Genomic DNA, 6,061 nt, shown 5'->3' on the forward strand with positions numbered 1-6,061 from the left:
GTGTCAGCGCGCCTTGCCCAAAGCACACCCTTTATCTAGAAATCCGTCAGTCACCAGGGGTGAAGTCGTTTAAGTTTTTAGAGTTGCGCTCAAAGTCGCCGTGCGAAGGGCACAGGGGCGCAGGGCGCGGGCGCGGGGGCCGTTCTGCGGTGGACGATATGTTCCTGCTTCTCGGCGCTGCCTGATGGATTGAATTAAACCTTCCAGAGGTGCCTCCTGCGAGTCGCATTCTCACCGTCTGTACCCAACCCGAGCAAATTAAGCCATAAAACACAGGTGAATGACAAAACTATTTTGTTTCATGAATTAACTGCGCTCCCTGTACATAGAAACAATCAACGTGCATGTCTGTGGTGAGAATGACCTTCTAATGAAGGTTGACCAAAGTTATTCTCTGTGTCTTGTCCATGAAAGACAGGCTTTTAAGACCTGGCAGGTGCGTGGTCGGTATTTATGCTTATTCTCTCTTACTTTTGAGGTATTGAATAGGTAGAATACTTAAAGTTTTGGATTAAGGCACTACATTTCCAGGTAACTACTTAAAAGCTCAGTTCTTGAAATGTTTGGTCTAAAAAATTGTATCTTTCTTACTTTCAGTTCTGTAAACAAACAAACTAATCCAAAACAAAAGAAACAAACAAAACCCTCATTCTACCTCACTTTTCAGAAGGATAGTGATAGGACACAAAAATGATTTAGTTCTTCTTGACTTTTATGATCTTGATACTTCCATATGTCTAAGGGTTTGTAAAATCCGATACTGAATGTTTTGGGGTGTCTGAGGTATGCCTGCTATAGGTAATTGTGTTTAGTGAATTCTCAGACAAGTTAACGTGGCAACATGGCAGTAATAGTAAGACTGTTTCTGGAAGACTATTTTGTTTTTATTAAGGGTTAGGTACTTAAACTCTGGAGCCTGAATAGAGACATCTTGTAAGCAGAAAGCCAAAGAAAATCTGAAATAAAAATTTTCACCCCACTGGAAATTCCCTACCCCAAAACTGAATCATCATAGAAATGATATTTTGAAAAGACATCTGGATCCCTCTAGATGTGACTTTCCACCAGACAAAGCCAAAGCAGACTTGATGTAGTGTTGGTATCAGTCTAGGTTCAAGCAGGAGACTGAGAAGCCTCAGGGGATGAGATCCATCCCACAACCTGTCTGTGTGACATGCTCTAGTGCTGCATTGCCCTCCTCTTGATTAAATTTTCCTAATCAGCTTCCAAGTTGCAGCTTGTGGCCATCAGTTGCAGAAGATACTGAGCACTTAGAAGTTCTCACTGATCTAAGTCAGTAAGTATAGAGACTGTTTTAAAAATAACTACTGTATTAATTATTTTTATTAAATGTATGAAAAGAGATTACTGATGTGCTGCAAATGCAGAAATAAAACTGTTGTGGATTTAACATATGAGCAATGAACAGACTGATGGACAAAATTGACTTGATACCTAAAATTAAATGTTTCTCCTGCTAATTACTATTTTTAAGTGAATTCTGGATTTTTCATTAATTACTGTACGTACAAAGAGACTTTTGTCATATTTAGGAATTTAGCTGCAGAACAAGGATGTCTTGTGTTTTCCTGGTCAGGAAATAGTGTTTTTAAATAAGAAATAGCACAAAAAATAATTTTTTCTAGGAGTTGCACTTCTGTCTAGAAGTAATGAAATGCACATAGCCATCCTTCTTATTATTTGACAATTTTGTAAATATTACCCAGTAAATTATTTCCTGTAGGGTAATAGAACTGGTCATGAGTTTTGAGAGTTCAGAAAACCTGCTTTGGTAGTTTGGGATTGCCGAAAGCTGTATGAAGGAGCCCTCTATTATGTGTAATTTCTGTTGTTCGTGCTGCACGGTGGCCCCATGTCAGCTTTGGGAATGGGAGTACAACCACCTGTCTTACTCTGTGTCCTAAGGGAAGACGCTTCTGGAGGTGTGACAGCTGCTGTGGAGAAGAGATGACTGAGAAGGGACCTTATTAATGTATATAAGTGCCTGAAGGGAGGATGTCAAGAGGATGCTCTTCTTCATGGTGCAGAGTAGTGAGACAAGAGACAACGGGGAGAAACTGATGCACAGGAAGTTCCACCTGAATATGAGGAAGAATTTCTTTACTGTGTGGGTGATCGACCACTGGAACAAATTGCCCAGAAAGGTTTTGGAGTCTTCCTCACTGGAGATAGTCAGGAGCTATCTGGACACAATCCTGTGCCATGTGCTCTGGGATGACCCTGCTTAAACAGCGAGGTTGGACCAGATGGCCCACTGTTGCCCCTTCCACCCTTACCCGTTGTGTGATTCTATGACTCATATTCAGTGGAATAAAAGTCTGTCTTACTTTCTGAATAAATTTTCTATCTGCCAAGGTAGGGTATGGATATGGACTATTTCTTGACCTCTTGCTCTTTTGCCTCAGTTCTGACTTGTGTGACAGCATGTGGCTGGGTGTCCATTGCAAGCTGGACTGTGGTTCCTTACCTGTGTTAACTGGCACTGTTAGCTACTGCATGCCCTGTCCATCAACAGTGATCCAAGGTATGGTTTTAAATGAGAACCTGTGATGTTCTGTGGTTTCAGCCCCCTGCCTCTTTCTGCTTGTGAACTCCTTGTAGTGCTTTTGCAGTCTTTCAGATACCTGAAAGATACCAGTATCCACCCTGCTTAAAAGCAGAAGTAATTTCTTCTTTCTGCCAGTTCATTTGGCATATTGCTGAGCAAATATTGAGGAATGCAGTTTGCTTTCTTTTTAATGTGAAACATATTATCCAGTAAGGGAATGAGATGGAATTCATATATCAAATATCTTCAACTGCATTGTAATATCAATAAGGAAATGGGTTACTGTATGGCTGGCTTCTTATGTTCTTGCATTAGTATCAGATTAAAATGTACTCTGTGGTATCTTGAAACCACCATACTTAATGGACTGTGTTAGACTAATTAAAGAATTTTGAATGCAGGCAGTGTTTCACTCCTCTGTTGTCCTTTCTTCTTCCTTCTTTCTTCTTTCAAAGTAAAATTAGCTCTGCTGTATTGTGATAGATAAGATTAACTAAAAAAGAAAATCAAACTTAAGGAAAAAAAGAAGAACTAGCATAATTCACCAGAGTCCATCAGTTCCTCTAACTTGCTTTTAATGACAAATTCAATGTAATTTAGCCCAGGGTTTGCTGAATCACATACTTTTATAATATGGCTGCCTTTTTTTTTTTTGGTCTCGAGGATATGTGATAGAAATACTCTTTTTAAAACTGTTCAGTTAGTTGATGGCCTGCTGTTGTATCCTACCCTGCTTTGGTTGCTGGTAGATTTTTGATAGAGAAGGGGGAATAATCTAATATTGGAGGTGTGGAACTGAAGCATGGTATTATTTTTCGAGGTGGGGTAGCAGATCCTGATGAAGATGGAGTTAGCTCTACAGAGTAGAGCTAGTATGTATTTAGTAACATATTTTCAATAGATATTTGTGAACATTTAGTCATGTATTTTCCAACTTGTAGAGAAATATTAATGCATCAATGCATTACATATTGTTCTTTTATAAAGCAAAGTTTGTCTGTCCCTGGTTTAAAGAGACTGTCACTTTTTTGTAGTTACCACGTTTTTATGAGTCCTCTCAAACATATTTCACCATTTTTCTCTTCTGCCTCTTCACTCTTCCTCGTTTCTAGTCCCAACAAAAAGAGAAAACAATCATCAGCTAATTCCATTCCTCTTTCTTCTGTTCTCCTACCCCAGCCAAACTGAATCTCAAACCACCAGATTGGATTTGTCCATAGAATGAGATTTAGGTGGTGAAAGAAATTCACTTGTGACTCTCTTCCATCAGGGGAAGGTGGTGAATGTGAACATATACTGAGTCAGGGATTAGATGATGACCCTGGTAACTGCTGTTTATACTAACCAATTGTACATTCATATGTGCCTCCCCAATTTTACTCAAGGAGTGTGTGCCAAAGGCAGGTTCTATATCTGGGAGATGAATTAAAGTTCCTGGGGAAGGAAGGGACAGCAAAGTGCTACAGTTAACTACCAAAAAAAAAGGTGTTCTTCCTATGTTTTTTCTTCCTCAACATTTAAAATTTACTCTAGTAATCAAGTGGCCGCACAGAAATCCAAGGCTAAGGGAGAAGTAGCACTCCTAGGCTAAAATAAGATTTTGTAATGCATGAAAGGCTTAGTACATCAAAGCTGATAATTCAGGTCTTGCTTTCATAGGTGATAGGTATTAGAAGTAATTGATCTGGCTATGTAGAATTCATAAGTGAGTGAATTTACTTCCTGAATACTTGATTACCTATTTTCCTTCCATTCCTTCTCTCCCGTCCAGCTATTAAATCACAAGTAGATCAAAACCATTGACTTGCATCTAATTCTTGACAGTAGAAGCAGTAATAATCAATAATTTATTTTCCTCTGAATTTTGTGCATTCATTCTTTCCTCTTTCTTGGACTTTATCTGTAAAGGAGAGGTTTACAATGATATGTGTCCACTAAATAACACTTTCAGGAAAATGCTGTTTATGGGGATAGACTTCATTCTCTGGATTGCAGTTTTACTCCCAATGTTTTTATTTCTTTTGTCTAAAGCACTGTATTTCCTTACTTTTGAGCTGGTGATGTGTATCTCCTTATTTGTTGGCTAAGCATGTTTTGGGAAAGAAAAAATGTCTCTTGGGCTCTGAACATGCTTCATAAGATGTTGTTTTCTGCACTGCTAAAGTAATAGGGAGAGTACATCCAAAGCCATTGTTTTCAGAAACTCTAGATACATTTCAGAGAAAAAGCATAGCTATAAAACTTGTTCATCTGGTCAAAATTGTACTAAAGAGCTTTCTAGGAACATGTCTTCCAATTCTACCTTCATTGTTTCCTTTACAAATTTCAGTTCTTTTTGTGGTGTTTAGAAAGTAATTTTAAATCAATTTTATTGCCTTATTTTTCCCCATAATAGCTTGTCATCATGCTCTAAGTTGTGTATAGTTTTTAGTCAAGTGAGTATAGAGAGTTCAGGTAAATCCTGCCAAAGCCCATAATATGGTAGCCTACAGATAGATCTCTGTACATGTTGAGACAAGATTATTCACAAATAGATCTTTTTACCCCTGTCAGAAGTGGCTGTTTGGGGAAGAAGTTGGTTTTGCCTGCAGTAGGAAAGTTGCTCACCATGGGCAATTGAATCAGCCATGGCTGAAGAAATACTGAAGGGTGATGAGAGAATCAAAGCCTTCTTGTAACCAGCCCTAGTAACCCATCAGCGTTCTGTTTTAACCTTAAATTCTTCTTCTGGCCTACCAGCTCAGAATTGATTGATGTGGCTTGGCCAGAAACTGGCAATGTGCTGGGAAAGCCACGTGTTGGTAAACAGCTGTGTAATGAAGTGATCATGATTGGACAGTCTGCAAACCTGGTCTACTATGATGAAAAATTTATCACTCTCTTCTTTTGCCTGCTTTTTTTTGTTCTCACTGCCTATTTTGCCTTTACTTGCCTTTGAAATTTGATTAGTTACTGTTATTTGATGGGACAATTAAAATTTTTTTTCTGAATATGTGACCTCAGGTTGTTTTTTTTTTTCTGTCACCCACATAGTTTGACAAATGTGTTAACTCTGTTGCCAAATACCCCATTTAAAGTGCCTGTGGAAGACTAGTTACTAGTTTTTTCTACAGCGGAGCTGAGAGGAGGAAAGTTTGAAGGATCAGTTGATTGCCACCGTCTCTGCAGGGACTGTATGGGGGAATTGTCTGGCTGGGCTGCCTTGCATTTTTAACCCTTTGCAGTTGTTATTCTCACATTGTATTTTGTGTATCTGAACTGCTGTAATTGGTGATTGAGAGGCAGAGATACCAAATCAGCTCATCTTGTCTTTAATACTTTCTCTGACATCATCTGTGAAATATACTCATTGATGCTGTGGAATAACAAAGCTGGGGAAAACACTTTCTTCCTCTCTGAACCACACTCCTTTGCCTGCCTGAGGCACAATATATCAAAATGTCAATTTCCGCATACTGTCTTTAACTGTACAGTATTGCCAGACCAGAAAAT

The 6,061-nt window shown here is 38.8% G+C and overlaps 1 long non-coding RNA gene across 1 annotated transcript; it reads left to right on the forward strand.

Moving 5' to 3' along the window:
- The first annotated feature begins 6 nt into the window (after window positions 1-6).
- On the forward strand, window positions 7-2,969 carry LOC108449040. The gene is made up of 2 exons (XR_001865139.1): window positions 7-276; window positions 1,927-2,969. It is a non-coding gene; the product is annotated as an uncharacterized LOC108449040 (long non-coding RNA).
- The last annotated feature ends 3,092 nt before the right edge of the window (window positions 2,970-6,061 follow it).

Source organism: Corvus brachyrhynchos, unplaced genomic scaffold (assembly GCF_000691975.1).
Source record: "Corvus brachyrhynchos isolate BGI_N302 unplaced genomic scaffold, ASM69197v1 scaffold29, whole genome shotgun sequence".
Lineage (NCBI taxonomy): Eukaryota > Metazoa > Chordata > Aves > Passeriformes > Corvidae > Corvus > Corvus brachyrhynchos.